This window comes from Arachis hypogaea, chromosome 2 (assembly GCF_003086295.3).
Source record: "Arachis hypogaea cultivar Tifrunner chromosome 2, arahy.Tifrunner.gnm2.J5K5, whole genome shotgun sequence".
In the NCBI taxonomy this organism is placed as follows: Eukaryota; Viridiplantae; Streptophyta; class Magnoliopsida; order Fabales; family Fabaceae; genus Arachis; species Arachis hypogaea.
Genome location: NC_092037.1, coordinates 71,496,030 through 71,518,095, shown reverse-complemented (window position 1 = coordinate 71,518,095; position 22,066 = coordinate 71,496,030). Strand labels below are relative to the sequence as shown.

The following is a 22,066-nucleotide window of genomic DNA, read 5'->3' as shown; positions in this document are numbered from 1 at the left end:
AGGCCATGTCTAATTTCATTGGACCGAGGTTTCAACTTATCATCACAAGAGCTTGTTGATTTCTAATCAATCTTGCTTTTGGAGCAGTGATCTGCTAAGGCTTGGCTGGCCATTGGCCATGTCTAGTGTTTTGGACCAAAGCTTTCTTTGAAAGCTTGGCTGGCTGTGAAGCCATGTCTAATTCCTGGACCGGAGTCTTAGACTAAACATTACATGATTCATGGAACTCTCATTAAGAATTTTGATATCTTTTTCCACTTAATTTTCGAAAATCACACAAAAAAATTACAAAATCATAAAATCCAAAAATATTGTATGTTTCTTGTTTGAGTCTAGTGTTTCATGTTAAGTTTGGTGTCAATTGCATGCATTCATTCATGTGTCTTAGTGATCTTCAAGATGTTCTTGATGATTTCTTACTCTAATCTTTAAATTCTCTTGACTTGAGTGTTTTGTGTGTCTCATATGCATTCTCATTAGTGTCAGTAGTATACAAACTGCTAAGTTTGGTGTCTTGCATGCATTGTTATTTGATTTTAGTTGCATTTTGATTACTAAAAATCCAAAAATATTTTTAATTTGTGTCTTCTCAAGTCAACAATACAGAGAATTGAAGATTCAGAACATACAGCAGAGGAATTACACAGAAAAAGCTGGGCGTTCAAAACGCCCAGTGAAGAAGGACAGACTGGCGTTTAAACGCCAGCCAGGGTACCTGGTTGGGCGTTTAACGCCCAAAAGGGTACAGTTTTGGGCGTTAAACGCCAGAATGTGCACCATTCTGGGCGTTTAACGCCAGGATGGCACAAGAAGGAAGATTCTGTTTTCAATGCAATTTTTTTTCAAGTTTTCAAACTTTTTCAAAATCAAATCTTTTTCAAATCATATCTTTTCAATCAAATCTTTTTCAAAATCAATTTCTTTCTATTTTTTAAAAATACTTGCTATCAATTAATGATTTGATTCAACATTTCAAGTATGTTGCCTTTTCTGTTGAGAAAGGTTTAATGTTTGAATCATATCTTTTCTTGTTAGCCAAGTTTTTAATTTTCAAAATCAAATCTTTTTAAAATGTTTTTCAAATCATATCTTCTCAATCACATCTTTTTTAAAACTAATCATATCTTCTTAACCACATCTTTTTCAAAATAGCCTTCAATCAAATCTTTTTGATTTCTAATTTCAAAATCTTTTTCAAAAATCACCTGATTTCTTTTTCACTTTCATTTTCGAAAATTCTTAAAGTTTTTCAAAAATGTTTTCAAAATCTTTTACTTAATTTTCGAAAATTACTTCCCTTCTTCTCACATCTTTCTATTTATGGACTAACATTATTCCCTAATGCAAAATTCGAACTCCATCTCCTTTGATAAGTTCGAATTTTCTACTTCTGCCTTCCATTTTCTTTTCCTCTCACACCTCAAGGAATCTCTATACTGTGACATAGAGGATTCCATATTTTCTTGTTCTCTTCTCTTTCATATGAGCAGGAGCAGAGACAAAAGCATTCTTGTTGAGGCTGATCCTGAACCTGAAAGGACCTTGAAGCGAAAGCTAAGAGAAGCTAAGGCACAATTCTCTGTAGAGGACCTGACCGAATTCTTCAAAGAAGAAGAACTCATGGCAGCCGAAAACAACAACAATGCAAGGAAGGTGCTGGGTGACTTTACTGCACCTACTCCCGACTTCTATGGGAGAAGCATCTCTATCCCTGCCATTGGAGCAAACAACTTTGAGCTTAAGCCTCAATTAGTTTCTCTAATGCAACAGAATTGCAAGTTCCATGGACTTCCATTGGAAGATCCTCATCAGTTTTTAGCTGAATTCTTGCAAATCTGTGACACAGTCAAGACTAATGGGGTTGACCCTGAGGTCTACAGACTTATGCTGTTCCCTTTTGCTGTAAGAGACAGAGCTAGGACATGGTTGGACTCTCAACCCAAAGAAAGCCTGGACTCTTGGGAAAAGCTAGTCAATGCCTTCTTGGCAAAGTTCTTTCCACCTCAAAAATTAAGTAAGCTTAGAGTGGAAGTCCAAACCTTTAGACAGAAGGAAGGAGTATCCCTCTATGAAGCTTGGGAAAGATACAAACAATTAATCAGAAAGTGTCCTTCTGATATGCTTTCTGAATGGAGCATCATAGGTATTTTCTATGATGGTCTCTCTGAACTATCCAAGATGTCTTTGGATAGCTCTGCTGGAGGATCTCTTCATCTGAAGAAGACGCCTACAGAAGCTCAAGAGCTAATTGAAATGGTTGCAAATAACCAATTCATGTACACTTCTGAAAGAAATCCTGTGAACAATGGGACCAGTCAGAAGAAAGGAGTTCTTGAGATCGAAACTCTGAATGCCATATTGGCTCAGAACAAAATATTGACTCAACAAGTCAATATGATTTCTCAAAGTCTGTCTGGAATGCAAAATGCACCAAGCAGTACTAAGGAAGCTTCATCTGAGGAAGAAGCTCATGATCCTGAGAACCCCTCAATGGAAGAGGTGAATTACATGGGAGAACCCTATGGAAACACCTATAATCCTTCATGGAGAAATCATCCAAATTTCTCATGGAAGGAACAACAGAGACCTCAACAAGGTTTCAACAATAATAATGGTGGAAGAAACAGGTTTAGCAATAGCAAGCCTTTTCCATCATCTTCTCAGCAACAGACAGAGACTTCTAAGCAGAATACCTCTGACTTAGCAACCATGGTCTCTGATCTAATCAAAACCACTCAAAGTTTCATGACTGAAACAAGGTCCTCCATTAGAAATTTGGAAGCACAAGTGGGTCAACTGAGCAAGAAAATTACTGAACTCCCCTCTAGTTCTAATTCCAAGTAACACAGAAGAAAATCCAAAAGGAGAGTGCAAAGCCATCAACATGGCCGAATTTTGGGAGGAAGGAGAGGTAGTGAACGCCACTGAGGAAGACCTCAATGGACGTCCACTGGCCTCCAATGAGTTCCCAAATGAGGAACCATGGGAATCTGAGACTCAAAATGAGACCATAGAGATTCCATTGGACTTACTTCTGCCATTCATGAGCTCTGATGAGTATTCTTCCTCTGAAGAGGATGAGTATGTCACTGAAGAGCAAGTTGCTAAATACCTTGGAGCAATCATGAAATTGAATGACAAGTTATTTGGAAATGAGACTTGGGAGGATGAACCCCCTTTGCTCACCAAAGAACTGGATGACTTGTCTAGGCAGAAACTGCCTCAAAAGAGACAGGATCCTGGGAAGTTTTCAATACCTTGTACCATAGGCACCATGACCTTCAAGAGGGCCTTGTGTGACTTAGGGTCGAGTGTAAACCTCATGCCCCTCTCTGTAATGGAGAAGTTAGGGATCTCTGAGGTGCAAGCTGCAAAAATCTCACTAGAGATGGCAGACAATTCAAGAAACAAGCCTATGGACTTGTAGAGGATGTTCTGGTTAAAGTTGAAGACCATTACATCCCTACTGATTTCATAGTCCTAGAGACTGGGAATTGCATGGATGAATCCATCATCCTTGGCAGACCCTTCCTAGCCACAGCAAGGGCTGTGATTGATGTTGATAGAGGAGAGATGATCATTCAATTAAATGAAGAATCCTTGGTGTTTAAGGCTCAAGGATATCCCTCTATCATCATGGAGAGGAAGCATGAAGAGCTTCTCTCAAAACCAAGCCAAACAGAGCCCCCACAGTCAAACTCTAAGTTTGGTGTTGGGAGGCCACAACCAACTTCTAAGTTTGGTGTTGAACCCCCACATTCAAACTCTAAGTTTGGTGTTGGGAGGTTCCAACATAGCTCTGAGCATTTCTGAGGCTCCATGAGAGTCCTCTGTCAAGCTAATGACATTAAAGAAGCGCTTGTTGGGAGGCAACCCAATGTTTTATAATTAACTATTTTCTTTTGTTATTTTACATTTTTTGTAGGTTGATGATCATAAGAAGTCACAAAATCAATGAAAGAAGCAAAAACAAAATGAAAAACAGAAGGAAAAACAGCACACCCTGGAGGAAGAACCCACTGGCGTTTAAACGCCAGTGAGGCTAGCTGTTGGGCGTTTAACGCCCAGTCTGGCACCATTCTGGGCGTTTAACGCCAGAAAGGGGCACCAGACTGGCGTTAAACGCCAGAAAAGGGCAAGAAGCTGGCGTTAAACGCCAGAAATGGGCACCAGCCCAGCGTTTAACGCCAGAATTGGCACAAAACGAGATTTTGCTTGCCATTTGGTGCAGGGATGACTTTTCCTTGACACCTCAGGATCTGTGGACCCCACAGGATCCCCACCTACCCCACCACACTCTCTCTCTTCTTCACCAATCACCTCAACACCTCTTCCCCAAAAACCCTTCACCTATCAAATCCCTTCTTTCTCTTCACCACTCACATCCATCCTTCATTAAACCCCACCTACCTCACCATTCAAATTCAGACCACTTTCCCACCCAAACCCACCCTCACTTGACCGAACCTTACCCTTCCCCCTCTCCTATATAAGACCTTCTTCACTCCTTCATTTTCACACAACCTTAACACCACTTCTTCCCCTTCTTGGTCGAACACAAAAACCATTCCCTTCTTCCTCATTTCTTCTTCTTCTACTCCCTTCTTTCTTCTTTTGCTCGAGGACGAGCAAACCTTTTAAGTTTGGTGTGCTAAAAGCATTGCTTTTTGTTTGTCCATAACCATTTATGGCATCCAAGGCCGGAGAAACCTCTAGAAAGAGGAAAGGGAAGGCAAAAGCTTCCACCTCCGAGTCATGGGAGATGGAAAGATTCATCTCAAGGGTGCATCAAGACCACTTCTATGAAGTTGTGGCCTTGAAGAAGGTGATCCCCGAGGTCCCTTTTTCACTCAAAAAGAGTGAATATCCGGAGATCCGACATGAGATCTGAAGAAGAGGTTGGGAAGTTCTTAGCAACCCCATTCAACAAGTCGGAATCTTGATGGTTCAAGAGTTCTATGCCAATGCATGGATCACCAAGAACCATGATCAAAGTGTGAACCCGGATCCAAAGAATTATCTTACTATGGTTCGGGGTAAATACTTGGATTTTAGTCCGGAAAGTGTAAGGTTGGCATTCAACTTGCCCATGATGCAAGGAGATGAACACCCTTACACTAGAAGGGTCAACTTTGATCAAAGGTTGGACTAAGTCCTCACAGTCATATGTGAAGAGGGCACCCAATGGAAGAGAGATTCAAGAGGGAAGCCGGTTCAATTGAGAAGGCATGACCTCAAACCCGTGGCTAGAGGATGGTTGGAGTTTATCCAACGCTCAATCATTCCCACTAGCAACCGGTCCGAAGTCACCATAGACCGGGCTATCATGATTCATAGCATCATGATTGGAGAAGGAATAGAAGTTCATGAGGTTATAGCCCAAGAGCTTTATAAGGTGGCGGACAAGTCCTCTACCTTGGCAAGGTTAGCCTTCCCTCATCTCATTTGTCACCTCTGTTATTCAGTTGGAGTTGACATAGAGGGAGACACCCCTATTGATGAGGACAAGCCCATCACTAAGAAGAGGATGGAGCACACAGGAGACCCCACTCATCATGAGATCCCTGAGATACCTCAAGGGATGCACTTTCCTCCACAAAACTATTGGGAGCAACTAAACACTTCCCTAGGAGAATTGAGTTCCAACATGGGACAACTAAGGGTGGAGCATCAAGAACACTCCATCATCCTCCATGAAATTAGAGAAGATCAAAGAATCATGAGAGAGGAGCAACAAAGACAAGGAAGAGATATTGAGGAGCTCAAGCACTCCATAGGATCTTCAAGAGGAAGAAAGAGCCGCCATCACTAAGGTGGACCCGTTCTTTAATTTCCTTGTTCTTTATTTTCCTGTTTTTCGAAAATTAATGCTTATGTTTGTCCATGTTTGTGTCTTGTGATCATTAGTGTCTTAGTGTCTATGCCTTAAAGTTATGAATGTCCTATGAATCTATCACCTTTCTTAAATAAGAAAACGTGCTTAATTGAAAAAGATAAGAATTGCATGAATTTTGAATTTTATAACAGTTTAATTATTTTGATGTGGTGGCATTACTTTTGTCTTCTGAATGTATGCTTAAACAGTGCATATGTCTTTTGAATTTGTGGTTCATGAATGTTGGCTCTTGAAAGAATGATGAAAAAGGAGACATGTTACTGAGGATCTGAAAAATCATAAAAATGATTCTTGAAGCAAGAAAAAGCAGTGAATACAAAAAAAAAGAGAGAGAGAGAAAAAGAGAAAAAACGAAAAAAAGAGGGAAGAAAAGAAAACGAAAAAAAAAGAGAAAAAGAAAGAAATAAAGTTGTGATCCAAGGCAAAAAGAGTGTGCTTAAGAACCCTGGACACCTCTAATTGGGGACTCTAGCAAAGCTGAGTCACAATCTGAAAAGGTTCACCCAATTATGTGTCTGTGGCATGTATGTATCCGGTGGTAATACTGAAGACAGAGTGCTTTGGGCCACGGCCAAGACTCAATAAGTAGCTATGTTCAAGAATCATCATACTTAACTAGGAGAATCAATAACACTATCTGGATTCTGGGTTCCTAAAGAAGCCAACCATTCTGAATTTCAAAGGATAGAGTGAGATGCCAAAACTGTTCAGAGGCAAAAAGCTAAAAGCCCCGCTCATCTAATTAATACTGATCTTCATAGATGTTTTTGGAATTCATTGCATATTCTCTTCTTTTTATCTTATTTGATTTTCAGTTGCTTGAGGACAAGCAAAAATTTAAGTTTGGTGTTGTGATGAGCGGATAATTTGTACGCTTTTTGGCATTGTTTTTAGTATGTTTTTAGTGTGATCTAGTTAGTTTTTAGTATATTTTTATTAGTTTTTAGTTAAAATTCACTTTTCTGGACTTTACTATGAGTTTGTGTGTTTTTCTGTGATTTCAGGTATTTTCTGGCTGAAATTGAGGGACCTGAGCAAAAATCTGATTCAGAGACCAAAAAGGACTGCAGATGCTGTTGGATTCTGACCTCCCTGCACTCGAAGTGAATTTTCTGGAGCTACAGAAGCCCAATTGGCGCGCTCTCAACGGCGTTGGAAATTAGACATCCTGGGCTTTCCAGCAATATATGATAGTCCATACTTTGCCCAAGATTTGATGGCCCAAACCGGCGTTCAAATTCACCCTCAGGAATTCCAGCGTTAAACGCTGGAACTGGCACCAAAATGGGAGTTAAACGCCCAAACTGGCACCAAAGCTGGCGTTTAACTCCAAGAGAAGTCTCTACACGAAAATGCTTCATTGCTCAGCCCAAGCACACACCAAGTGGGCCCGAAAGTGGATTTTTATGTCATTTATTCATCTCTGTACACCCTAGGCTACGAGTTCTTTATAAGTAGGACCTTTTACTATTGTAGGAGAATCTTTTGATCACTTTAGATCTTAGATCAGGTCTTGGTTCTTCTGGTTCCCTCTCTGGGACCGAAGCCAATGATCACTCTTGTTCTTATGTATTTTCAACGGTGGAGTTTCTACACACCATAGATTAAGGTGTGGAGCTCTGCTGTACCTCGAGTATTAATGCAATTACTATTGTTCTTCTATTCAATTCCGCTTGTTCTTGTTCTAAGATATCACTTGTTCTTCAACTTGATGAATGTGATGATCCGTGACACTCATCATCATTCTCACCTATGAACGTGTGACTAACAACCACCTCCGTTCTACCTTCGATTGGGTGAATATCTCTTGGATTCCTGATACACGATGCATGGTTGATCGCCTGACAACCGAGTGCTCGCCTGACAAACGAGCCAGCCATTCCGTGAGATCAGAGTCTTCGTGGTATAGGCTAGAACTGATGGCGGCATTCAAGAGAATCCGGAAGGTCTAACCTTGTCTGTGGTATTCTGAGTAGGATTCAATGATTGAATGACTATGACGTGCTTCAAACTCCTGAGGGCGGGGCGTTAGTGACAGACGCAAAAGAATCACTAGATTCTATTCCGGCCTGATTGAGAACCGACAGATGGATAGCCGTGCCGTGACAGGGTGCGTTGAACATTTTCACTGAGAGGATGGGAGGTAGCCACTGACAACGGTGAAACCCTTGCTTAAGCTTGCCATGGAAAGGAGGAAGAAGGATTGGATGAAGACAGTAGGAAAGCAGAGAGACGGAAGGGAAGGCATCTTCATACGTTTATCTGAAGTTCCTACCAATGAATTACATAAGTATCTCTATCTTTATCTTTATGTTTTATGCGTTTATCACCATACCCATTTGAGTTTGCCTGACTAAGATTTACAAGGTGACCATAGCTTGCTTCATACCAACAATCTCTGTGGGATCGACCCTTACTCGCGTAAGGTTTATTACTTGGACGACCCAGTACACTTGCTGGTTAGTTGTGCGAAGTTGTGTTTATGCCATGGTATTGAGCACCAAGTTTTTGGGGCCATTACTAGGGATTATTTGAGTTGAGAAAAGTATGGATCACAATTTCGTGCACCACACGTATTCCTTTTAATGCAATTCAATCGCCTTTACTTTCAACTTGCATTGGATGGTGATGCTGCAATTGGACCTGGTTTCAAGGGACCGTCATATGATGAAATGAAAGTTCATTTGTTGGCTGATCTTAAAAGAGAGTGTCAGTTGCTAGTTGAAAAGTATAGGATCTCATGAAAAAGCACCACTTGTACGCTGATGGCAGATGGGTGGACTAATCAAAGGCAACGAACTTTAATTAACTTTCTAGTTTATTGTCCTGCTGGTAGGTCATTTGTTAAGATTGTTGATGCTTTTGATGTGATAAAAACTGCCAACGCATTGTTTAATTTGTTTGCTGATGTCATTGAGTGGCTTGGGCCTAGTAACATTGTGCATGTGGTCACTGATAATGCTGCTAATTATGTATCTGCTGGAAAACTTATTCATGAAAAATACCCAAATATATTTTGGTCTCCTTGTGCTGCCCATTGTATCAATCTTATTTTGAAAGATATTGCAAGTATTTCTCACATAGCTGACCTTTCTTCCCATGCTTCAAAAGTGACTATGTTTGTTTACAATCATATGATCTTATTATCTTGGCTTAGAAAAAGAAAAAGTTGGATAGAAATTGTTTGACCAAGAGTCACACATTTTGCCACTGTTTTCATTACTTTGAAAAGTATATATGATCACAAGGAAGATTTGCAGGAATTGATGGTAGACAAATATTTCACTTCTCATAAGTTAGTCAAAAGTGCTAATGGAAAGATTGTTAGTTCAATTGTCTTGGATAGTATGTTTTGGCAAGATTGTGTTACCATTGTAAAAATTGTTGGTCCTCTTATTAAGTTGTTGAGGCTTGTTGATGCTGATGAAAAATTCTCTTTGGGAATCGTGTATGAAGGCATGCAAAGACCCAAAAATGCTATCAAGACAATGTTTAGAAATTGAAAAGCTGCTTATACGCCATACACAAGTATCTTGAAAATGAGGTGGGATAAGCATTTGAAGCATGATCTCCATGGGGCAGCGTACTTTTTAAATCCAGGCATTTTCTATAGTGAGGGTTTTGTTGAGAAGGCAAATGTTTTGAGATCTTTACTTGATTTGCTTGATGTTGAAATACTTTGTGATGACTCAGTTGCCGCAATGCAAGAGATACAGCTGTATCGAGATTGTAAAGAAAGTTTAGGGAAAGTGCTAAGAGAGCGGCATCAACACTCGAACCTGGTAAGTTATTTGACTTATTTCATATCCAAGTTCAGTTTAGTTTCAAAGTTTAATATGTTGGGTGATAAACATTAAAAAGTATTTGATTTTTATATCTACGTAGGTGAATAATGGAGGCTACACAGTGGGAGTGCTCCTAATTTGCAAAAAATAGCAGTCTGTCTTCTTTATCAAACCTCTTCTTCATCTAGATGTGAGAGGAACTGAAGCCTTTTTGAACAAATCCATTCAAATAGGAGGAACCGGTTAGAGCATCAAAGGCTAAGTGACATTGTTTATGTCACCTATAACCTACGCCTTCAATCTAGGTTGCATTGAAAGAAGAAGAATTATGATCCAATTGACATTCAATGCATTGACACGGTAGATTTTTGGGTAATGGCAGATGAGGATAATCCTGAATTTACTAATAGAGATGTTGAAGGCATTGAAAGTTTAATATACACTAATAATGATATGCCTTTGTATCCTAATGGTGAGTGACATAGCAAACTTTGTTTCCTTCCATAAAGATACATGTCATTAATGTTGATTTCTTATTGAGTTTTTTTTCTATTTTATTAGATGGAGGAGACATGGAAGTTGAAGTGGATATGCCTGATGTTGTAATTGAATCTTCAAATACTTCTTTTGGTGGTATTTCTGAAGATGCTGGCTTTGGATTACCTATTTATGATGGAGACATCGGAACACTTAATGATGATTATGACTTCTAATGAGTAGTGTCTTTGTTTAGTTGAAGAATTGTTTGTTGAATATTCTTTCTTTTGGTTGCAAAACATTGTGTTTATCATTTATGTGCGTATTGATTTCTTTAGTTATAAACTTTGATATTTGAAGGTGTTTATGACCTTTTAATGATAAATTATGTATTGTTCATTTTGTGAAATTGTTAAATTTTGAATCTTATTAGTTTAAAAATTATTAAATTTAACTTTTTAAAATTATGTATTGAATTTTTTATAATTTTACTCTATATTTAATTAAACCGGTTCAACTACGATTCAACCCCGGTTGAATCATTGAATTATTGAACCAATCACTTGACCGATTCGATGACCGGTCCGGTTCTTGCAACCTTGATTTTTTCAAATATACATGAGATTAGGGGTGTTTTTGTTTTATATTATTATTAAAAATAATTTTACAGTTTATTTGTCAACGGACATTATGTATTAATATTCGACATAAAAATCCGTTTTATTTCAAAAAGAAATTTTAGGTAGTACAATTAATATCTATTTTAATAAGAACATAACAGGGAGGCAATATTGACCAATGGCTTCTAGTTTGCAAAATTTATTACTCTAAATAAGAAATTTAGAAAACCAAAAGAAGTAGCAAAGTATTAAGGGTTAACTATCCCAAATAATTAAATAATAAATAGTCCAAAAATTAAAAAGGCAAAAGCAAAGTTATTTAATCTGTTAAAAGTTGAAACATGCAGAATACAATATATATATATATATATATATATATGAAATATTACAACAAACAGCAATACCTACTAAGAAAATAAGAAGTTTAGCCATAAAAAAATTGTGACTAAACTCCAAAATAATAGTAGCAATGATGTTTTTGCCACTGAAAGGTGTCAAGCCTGAGTTTAAGGAGGGAGAAGAGAGTTTAAGAGACAAAAGAAAGTTTGAGAAGAGTGTAAAAGATTTTAATTTGTGATTATTGAACCAATCGTAGAGAGAGACTTATTAGACTGTATTTATAGACAAGCTAAGGATTAGTCTAACTAACTTGTCCTAGGTGGCACAGTTATAACAAACTCTAACCACTTCTAATTACACTTAGCAGACTAGTTAGTATAACATTATAACTCTAATTACTTGTTACTGTTATCACCTCCTCAAACTTAGGACCTGACACTCTCCAATCTTGAATTTGTGACTGAAATCATGGAACAATTTGGACAAAACTGATTTGGTAAGATATCTACTATTTGAACCGTGCCTCGAATATGACGAACCGTAACCTTGCCTTTTGCTACACTATCTCGAACAAAACTCAAGTCCATCTCAAAATGCTTCAATTTTGAGTGAAGGATAGGATTCACTGCTAGCATAAGTGCCCTAAGTTTGTCATAGTAAATGAGAGGAGGAGTGCGAAGAGGCATGCATAAATCATTCAACAAGTTCTTAAGCCATGTAGTTCTTGGAATAACTGCTGCGATCAAGGTTTTGAAAATTGGTTCGGACTGGCCGGTCAAACTGTGAACCGCTGCCAAATACAGTTTGGACAGAAGTCAAAACTGCCAAATTAGAAAACCGTCGTTGGACTGCCAAACTGGTAGAAAATTAGTCGGTCGAACCAAAATGTGATCCGGCCAATTTTTGAATTGTGTCAAAAACAGCTGCATTTTGGTTGCTTAACCCTAACGCCCTAAGTTCCTAACCATTACCCCTCTCCTCTACAGTCTCCACAACAGGAAGCAGAACGTGAAGCAGCACTTACCTAGATGGCTAGACCTCGAGCTTCTGCCACAACCTCCATCTAACCACCGCCGTCGTTGGAACTTTTGTCCAACCAACGTCAGCCAGCTCTGTTTGCGTAGCCACTTTTCGTCGTGCAGCCAGTTGATGAGCGGATAATTTGTACGCTTTTTGGCATTGTTTTTAGTATGATTTAGTTAGTTTTTAGTATATTTTTATTAGTTTTTAGTTAAAATTCACTTTTCTGGACTTTACTATGAGTTTGTGTGTTTTTATGTGATTTCAGGTATTTTCTAGCTGAAATTGAGGGACCTGAGCAAAAATCTGATTCAGAGACTAAAAAGGACTGCAGATGCTGTTGGATTCTGACCTCCCTGCACTCGAAGTGGATTTTCTGCAGCTACAGAAGCCCAATTGGCGCGCTCTCAACGGCGTTGGAAATTAGACATCCTGGGCTTTCCAGCAATTTATGATAGTCCATACTTTGCCCAAGATTTGATGGCCCAAACCGGCGTTCAAAGTCACCCTCAGGATTTCCAGCGTTAAACGCCGGAACTGGCACAAGGATGGGAGTTAAACGCCCAAACTGGCACCAAAGCTGGCGTTTAACTCCAAGAAGAGTCTCTACACGAAAATGCTTCAATGCTCAGCCCAAGCACACACCAAGTGGGCCCGGAAGTGGATTTTTATGTCATTTATTCATCATTTGTAAACCCTAGGCTACTAGTTCTCTATATATAGGACCTTTTGCTATTGTATTCTCATCTTGGTAGCTATCTTTGTTCTTATGCTATCTTAGATCATTGGGAGGCTGGCCATTCGGCCATGCCTAGACCTTGTTCTTATGTATTTTCAACGGTGGAGTTTCTACACACCATAGATTAAGGTGTGGAGCTCTGTTGTACCTCGAGTATTAATGCAATTACTATTGTTCTTCTATTCAATTCCGCTTGTTCTTGTTCTAAGATATCACTTGTTCTTCAACTTGATGAATGTGATGATCCGTGACACTCATCATCATTCTCACCTATGAACGTGTGCCTGACAACCACCTCCGTTCTACCTTAGATTGGGTGGATATCTCTTGGATTCTTTAACCGGAATCTTCGTGGTATAAGCTAGAATTGATGGCGGCATTCAAGAGAATCCGGAAGGTCTAAACCTTGTCTGTGGTATTTTGAGTAGGATTCAATGATTGAATGACTGTGACAAGATTCAAACTCCTGAGGGCTGGGCGTTAGTGACAGACGCAAAAGAATCACTGGATTCTATTCCGACCTGATTGAGAACCGACAGATGGATAGCCGTGCCATGACAGGGTGCGTTGAACATTTCCACTGAGAGGATGGGAGGTAGCCACTAACAACGGTGAAACCCTTGCATACAGCTTGCCATGGAAAGGAGTAAGAAGGATTGGATGAAGACAGTAGGAAAGCAGAGAGACGGAAGGAACACAGCACCTTCATACGCTTATCTGAAATTCCCACCAATGAATTGCATAAGTATCTCTATCTTTATCTTTATGTTTCATTCGTATATCACCCATAACCAATTGAGTTTGCCTGACTAAGATTTACAATGTGACCATAGCTTGCTTCATACCAACAATCTCTGTGGGATCGACCCTTACTCGCGTAAGGTTTATTACTTGGACGACCCAGTACACTTGCTGGTTAGTTGTGTGAAGTTGTAGTGATCACAATTTCGTCCACCAAGTTTTTGGCGCCGTTGCCGGGGATTGTTGAGTTTGGACAACTGACGGTTCATCTTGTTGCTTAGATTAGGTATTTTTTCTTCAGAGTTCTTAAGAATGTATTCTAGAGTTTCATGATGATCTGTTGAAGTCTGGCTGGCTGAGAAGCCATGTCTAATTTTATTGGACCGAGGTTTCAACTTATCATCACAAGAGCTTGTTGATTTCTATCAATCTTGCTGTTGGAGCAGTGATCTGCTAAGGCTTGGCTGGCCATTGGCCATGTCTAGTGTTTTGGACCGGAGCTTTCTTTGAAAGCTTGGCTGGCTATGAAGCCATGTCTAATTCTTGGACCGGAGTCTTAGACTAACATTGCATGATTCCTGGAATTCTCATTAAGAATTTTGATACCGTTATTTTCTTTTTCACTTAATTTTCGAAAAATCCCAAAAAAATTTACAAAATCATAAAATCCAAAAAATTTCTTGTTTGAGTCTAGAGTCTCATTTTAAGTTTGGTGTCAATTGCATGTTTCTGTTCTTTTTGCATTCACGCATGTGTCTTCATTAATCTTCAAGTTGTTCTTGATGATTTCATTACTCTGATCTTTAAATTCTCTTGACTTGAGTGTTTGTGTCTCTCATATGCATTCTCATTAGTGTCAGTAGTATACAAACTGCTAAGTTTGGTGTCTTGCAAGCATTGTTATTTGATTTTAGTTGCATTTTGATTATTCCTTATTATTAAAAATCCAAAAATATTTTTAATTTGTGTCTTTTCAAGTCAATAATATAGAGAATTGAAGATTCAGAACATACAGCAGAGGAACTACACAGAAAAAGCTGGGCGTTCAAAATGCCCAGTGAAGAAGACAGACTGGCGTTTAAACGCCAGCCAGGGTGCCTGGCTGGGCGTTTAACGCCCAAAAGGGTAGTGGTTTGGGCGTTAAACGCCAGAATGTGCACCATTCTGGGCGTTTAACGCCAGGATGGCACAAGAGGGAAGATTTTGTTTTCAAATCAAATTTTTTTTAGTTTTCAAAATCTTTTCAAAATCAAATCTTTTTCAAATCAAATCTTTTCAATCAAATCTTTTTCAAAATCAATTTCTTTCCATTTTCAAAAATACTTGCTATCAATTAATGATTTGACTCAACATTTCAAGTATGTTGCCTTTTCTGTTGAGAAAGGTTTAATGTTGGAATCATATCTTTTCTTGATAGCCAAGTCATTAATTTTCAAAATCAAATCTTTTTGATTTCTAATTTCAAAATCTTTTTCAAAAATCACTTGATTTCTTTCCCACTTTTATTTTCGAAAATCAATTAGTGTTTTTCAAAATGTTTTCAAAATCTTTTACTTAATTTTCGAAAATTACTTCCCCTCTTCTCACATCCTTCTATTTATGGACTAACACTATTCCTCAATGAATAATTCGAACCCTATCTCTCTTGATAAATTCGAATTCTTCTACTTCTGCCTTCCATTTTTCTTTTCCTCTGACATCTCAAGGAATCTCTATACTTTGACATAGAGGATTCCACATTTTCTTGTTCTCTTCTCTTTCTTATGAGCAGGAGCAAAGACAAAAGCATTCTTGTTGAGGCTGACCCTGAACCTGAAAGGACCTTGAAGCGAAAGCTAAGAGAAGCTAAGGCACAACTCTCTGTAGAGGACCTAATAGAAATCTTCAAAGAAGAAGAACCCATGGCAGCCGAAAACAACAACAATGCCAACAATGCAAGGAAGGTGCTGGGTGACTTTACTGCACCTACTCCCGACTTCTATGGGAGAAGCATCTCTATCCCTGCCATTGGAGCAAACAACTTTGAGCTTAAGCCTCAATTAGTTTCTCTAATGCAACAGAATTGCAAGTTCCATGGACTTCCATTGGAAGATCCTCATCAGTTCTTAGCTGAATTCTTGCAAATCTGTGACACTGTCAAGACTAATGGGGTTGACCCTGAGGTCTACAGACTTATGCTATTCCCTTTTGCTGTAAGAGACAGAGCTAGAACATGGTTGGACTCACAACCTAAAGAAAGCCTGAACTCTTGGGAAAAGCTAGTCAATTCCTTCTTGGCAAAGTTCTTTCCACCTCAAAAATTGAGTAAGCTTAGAGTGGAAGTCCAAACCTTCAGACAGAAGGAAGGAGAATCCCTCTATGAAGCTTGGGAAAGATACAAACAATTAATCAGAAAGTGTCCCTCTGATATGCTTTCTGAATGGAGCATCATAGGTATTTTCTATGATGGTCTCTCTGAACTGTCCAAGATGTCTTTGGATAGCTCTGCTGGAGGATCTCTTCATCTGAAGAAGACGCCTGCAGAAGCTCAAGAGCTAATTGAAATGGTTGCAAATAACCAATTCATGTACACTTCTGAAAGGAATCCTGTGAATAATGGGACTAATCAGAAGAAAGGAGTTCTTGAGATTGACACTCTGAATGCCATATTGGCTCAGAACAAGATATTGACTCAACAAGTCAATATGATTTCTCAAAGTCTGTCTGGAATGCAAAGTGCACCAAGCAGTACTAAGGAAGCTTCATCTGAAGAAGAAGCTTATGATCCTGAGAACCCTTCAATGGAAGAGGTGAATTACATGGGAGAACCCTATGGAAACACCTATAATCCCTCATGGAGAAATCACCCAAATCTCTCATGGAAGGATCAACAGAGACCTCAACAAGGTTTCAACCACAATAATGGTGGAAGAAACAAGTTTGGCAATGGCAAGCCTTTTCCATCATCTTCTCAGCAACAGACAGAGAGTTCTAAGCAGAATACCTCTGACTTAGCAACCATGGTCTCTGATCTAATCAAAACCACTCAAAGTTTCATGACTGAAACAAGGTCCTCCATTAGAAATTTGGAGGCACAAGTGGGTCAGCTGAGCAAGAAAATTACTAAACTCCCTCCTAGTACTCTTCCAAGCAATACAGAAGAAAATCCAAAAGGAGAGTGCAAGGCCATCAACATGGCCGAATTTGGAGAGGAGGAAGAAGCAGTGAACGCCACTGAGGAAGACCTCCATGGACGTCCACTGGCATCCAATGAGTTCCCCAATGAGGAACCATGGGAATCTGAGGCTCAAAATGAGACCATAGAGATCCCATTGGACTTACTTCTGCCATTCATGAGCTCTGATGAGTATTCTTCCTCTGAAGAGGATGAATATGTCACTGAAGAGCAAGTTGCTAAATACCTTGGAGCAATCATGAAGTTAAATGACAAGTTATTTGGAAATGAGACTTGGGAGGATGAACCCCCTTTGCTCACCAAAGAACTGGATGACTTGTCTAGGCAGAAATTACCTCAAAAGAGACAAGATCCTGGGAAGTTCTCAATACCTTGTGCCATAGGCACCATGACCTTCAAGAAGGCCTTGTGTGACCTAGGGTCAAGTGTAAACCTCATGCCTCTCTCTGTAATGGAGAAGCTAGGGATCTTTGAGGTGCAAGCTGCAAAAATCTCACTAGAGATGGCAGACAATTCAAGAAAACAAGCCTATGGACTTGTAAAGGATGTTCTGGTAAAGGTTGAAGACCATTACATCCCTGCTGATTTCATAGTCCTAGAGACTGGGAAGTGCATGGATGAATCCATCATCCTTGGCAGACCCTTCCTAGCCACAACAAAGGCTGTGATTGATGTTGATAGAGGAGAATTGATCATTCAAGTGAATGAAGAATCCTTTGGTTCAAGGCTCAAGGATATCCCTCTGTCACCATGGAGAGGAAGCATGAAGAGCTCCTCTCAAAACAGAGTCAAACAGAGCCCCCACAGTCAAACTCTAAGTTTGGTGCTGGGAGGCCACAACCAACTTCTAAGTTTGGCGTTGAACCCCCACATTCAAACTCTAAGTTTGGTGTTGGGAGGTTCCAACATTGCTCTGAGCATCTGTGAGGCTCCATGAGAGCCCTCTGTCAAGCTACTGACATTAAAGAAGCGCTTGTTGGGAGGCAACCCAATGTTATATTTTATCTATTTTTCCTTTGTTATTTTATGTTTTCTGTAGGTTGATGACCATGAGAAGTCACAAAATCAATTGAAAAAGCAAAAACAGAATGAAAAATAGAAAGAAAAACAGCAAACCCTGGAGGAAGAACCTGCTGGCGTTTAAACGCCAGTAAGGCTAGCAGATGGGCGTTTAACGCCCAGTCTGGCACGATTCTGGGCGTTTAACGCCAGAAAAGGGGCACCAGACTGGCGTTAAACGCCAGAGAAGGGCAAGAACTTGGCGTTAAACGCCAGAAATGGGCACCAGCCCGGCGTTTAACGCCAGAATTGGCACAAAGGGCATTTTTGCTCGCCACTTGGTGCAGGGATGAATTTTCCTTGACACCTCAGGATCTGTAGACCCCACAGGATCCCCACCTACCCCACCACTCTCTCTCTTCTTCACCCATTCACCAATCACCTCAACAACTCTTTCCCAAAAACCCTTCACCTATCAAATCCCATCTTTCTCTTCACCACTCACATCCATCCTTCATAAAACCCCACCTACCTCACCATTCAAATTCAAACCACTTTCCCTCCCAAATTCACCCTCACATAACCGAACCATAACTCTCCCCCTTTGGCCGAACCACAAGACCATCTCCATCTCCTCTATTTCTTCTTCTTCTACTCTCTTCTTTCTTCTTTTGCTCGAGGACGAGCAAACCTTTTAAGTTTCGTGTGGTTAAAGCATTGCTTTTTATTTTTCCATAACCATTTATGGCATCCAAGGCCGGAGAAACCTCTAGAAAGAGGAAAGGAAGGCAAAAGCTTCCACCTCCGAGTCATGGGAGATGGAGAGATTCATTTCAAGGGTGCATCAAGACCACTTCTATGAAGTTGTGGCCTTGAAGAAGGTGATCCCCGAGGTCCCTTTTAAACTCAAAAAGAGTGAATATCCGGAGATCCGACATGAGATCTGAAGAAGAGGTTGGGAAGTTCTTACCAACCCCATTCAACAAGTCGGAATCTTAATGGTTCAAGAGTTCTATGCCAATGCATGGATCACCAAGAACCATGATCAAAGTGTGAACCCGGACCCAAAGAATTGGCTTACTATGGTTCGGGGGAAATACTTGGATTTTAGTCCGGAAAATGTAAGGTTGGCATTCAACTTGCCCATGATGCAAGGAGATGAACATCCTTACACTAGAAGGGTCAACTTTGATCAAATGTTGGACCAAGTCCTCATAGACATCTGTGAAGAGGGCGCCCAATGGAAGAGAGATTCAAGAGGAAAGCCGGTTCAATTGAGAAGGCATGACCTCAAGCCCGTGGCTAGAGGATGGTTGGAGTTTATCCAACGCTCAATCATTCCCACTAGCAACCGGTCCGAAGTTACCATAGACCGGGCTATCATGATTCATAGCATCATGATTGGAGAAGAAATAGAAGTTCATGAGGTTATAGCCCAAGAACTTTATAAGGTGGCCGACAAGTCCTCTACCTTGGCAAGGTTAGCCTTTCCTCATCTCATTTGTCACCTCTGCTATTCAGTTGGAGTTGACATAGAGGGAGACATCCCCATTGATGAGGACAAGCCCATCACTAAGAAGAGGATGGAGCAAACAAGAGACCCCTCTCATCATCAAATCCCTGAGATGCCTCAAGGGATGCACTTTCCTCCACAAAACTATTTGGAGCAACTAAACACCTCCATAGGAGAATTGAGTTCCAACATGGGACAACTAAGGGTGGAGCACCAAGAACATTCCATCATCCTCCATGAAATAAGAGAAGATCAAAGAATTATGAGAGGGGAGCAACAAAGGCAAGGAAGAGACATTGAGGAGCTCAAACACTCCATAGAATCTTCAAGAGGAAGAACAAGCCGCCATCACTAAGGTGGACCCGTTCTTTAATCTCCTTGTTCCTTATTTTCCTGTTTTTCGAAAATTATGCTTATGTTTACCTATGTCTGTGTCTTGTGATCATTAGTGTCTTAGTGTCTATGCCTTAAAGTTATGAATGTCCTATGAATCCATCACCTCTCTTGAATGAAAAATGTTCTTAATTGAAAAAGAAATGCATGAATTTTGAATTTTATAACAGATTAATTATTTTGATGTGGTGGCAATACTTTTGTTTTCTGAATGTATGCTTAAACAGTGCATATGTCTTTTGAATTTGTGATTCATGAATGTTGGCTCTTGAAAGAATGATGAAAAAGGAGAAATGTTACTGAGGATCTGAAAAATCATAAAAATGATTCTTGAAGCAAGAAAAAGCAGTGAATACAAAAAAAAAAAAAGAAAGAAAGAGAAAAAGAAAGAAAAAGAAAGAAAAAGAAACAAAATAAAGTTGTGATCCAAGGCAAAAAAAGAGTGTGCTTAAGAACCCTGGACACCTCTAGTTGGGGACTCTAGCAAAGCTGAGTCACAATCTGAAAAGGTTCACCCAATTATGTGTCTGTGGCATGTATGTATCCGGTGGTAATACTGGAAGACAGAGTGCTTTGGGCCACGGCCAAGACTCAATAAGTAGCTGTGTTCAAGAATCATCATACTTAACTAGGAGAATCAATAACACTATCTGGATTCTGAGTTCCTAAAGAAGCCAATCATTCTGAATTTCAAAGGATAGAGTGAGATGCCAAAACTGTTCAGAGGCAAAAAGCTAAAAGCCCCGCTCATCTAATTAATACTGATCTTCATAGATGTTTTTGGAATTCATTGCATATTCTCTTCTTTTTATCTTATTTGATTTTCAGTTGCTTGAGGACAAGCAACAATTTAAGTTTGGTGTTGTGATGAGCGGATAATTTGTACGCTTTTTGGCATTGTTTTTAGTATGTTTTTAGTATGATCTAGTTAGTTTTTAGTATATTTTTATTAGTTTTTAGTTAAAATTCACTTTTCTGGACTTTACTATGAGTTTGTGTGTTTTTCTGTGATTTCAGGTATTTTTTAGCTGAAATTGAGGGACCTGAGCAAAAATCTGATTCAGAGACTAAAAAGGACTGCAGATGCTGTTGGATTCTGACCTCCCTGCACTCGAAGTGGATTTTCTGCAGCTACAGAAGCCCAATTGGCGCGCTCTCAACGGCGTTGGAAATTAGACATCCTGGGCTTTCCAGCAATATATGATAGTCCATACTTTGCTTAAGATTTGATGGCCCAAATCGGCGTTCAAAGTCACCCTTAGGATTTCCAGCGTTAAACGCCGGAACTGGCACAAGGATGGGAGTTAAACGCCCAAACTGGCACCAAAGCTGGCGTTTAACTCCAAGAAGAGTCTCTACACGAAAATGCTTCAATGCTCAGCCCAAGCACACACCAAGTGGGCCCGGAAGTGGATTTTTATGTCATTTACTCATCATTTGTAAACCCTAGGCTACTAGTTCTCTATATATAGGACCTTTTGCTATTGTATTCTCATCTTGGTAGCTATCTTTGTTCTTATGCTATCTTAGATCATTGGGAGGCTGGCCATTCGGCCATGCCTAGACCTTGTTCTTATGTATTTTCAACGGTGGAGTTTCTACACACCATAGATTAAGGTGTGGAGCTCTGCTGTACCTCGAGTATTAATGCAATTACTATTGTTCTTCTATTCAATTTTGCTTATTCTTGTTCTAAGATATCACTTGTTCTTCAACTTGATGAATGTGATGATCCGTGACACTCATCATCATTCTCACCTATGAACGTGTGCCTGACAACCACCTCCGTTCTACCTTAGATTGGGTGGATATCTCTTGGATTCTTTAACCGGAATCTTCGTGGTATAAGCTAGAATTGATGGCGGCATTCAAGAGAATCCGGAAGGTCTAAACCTTGTCTGTGGTATTCTGAGTAGGATTCAATGATTGAATGACTGTGACAAGCTTCAAACTCCTGAGGGCTGGGCGTTAGTGACAGACGCAAAAGAATCACTGGATTCTATTCCGACCTGATTGAGAACCGACAGATGGATAGCCGTGCCATGACAGGGTGCGTTGAACATTTCCACTGAGAGGATGGGAGGTAGCCACTGACAACGGTGAAACCCTTGCATACAGCTTGCCATGGAAAGGAGTAAGAAGGATTGGATGAAGACAGTAGGAAAGCAGAGAGACGGAAGGAACACAGCACCTTCATACGCTTATTTGAAATTCCCACCAATGAATTGCATAAGTATCTCTATCTTTATCTTTATGTTTCATTCGTATATCACCTATAATCAATTGAGTTTTCCTGACTAAGATTTACAAGGTGACCATAGCTTGCTTCATACCAACAATCTCTGTGGGATCGACCCTTACTCGCGTAA

The 22,066-nt window shown here is 39.8% G+C and overlaps 2 non-coding genes across 2 annotated transcripts; both read right to left on the bottom strand.

The window, feature by feature from the left end:
• Positions 1 to 2,016: 2,016 nt before the first annotated feature.
• On the bottom strand, positions 2,017 to 2,124 carry LOC112768183 (small nucleolar RNA R71). Its single transcript, XR_003185626.1, has one exon. It is a non-coding gene; the product is annotated as a small nucleolar RNA R71 (small nucleolar RNA).
• A 13,799-nt stretch (positions 2,125 to 15,923) lies between these two features.
• Positions 15,924 to 16,031, bottom strand: LOC112763456 (small nucleolar RNA R71). The gene has a single exon (XR_003182880.1). It is a non-coding gene; the product is annotated as a small nucleolar RNA R71 (small nucleolar RNA).
• Positions 16,032 to 22,066: the final 6,035 nt, after the last annotated feature.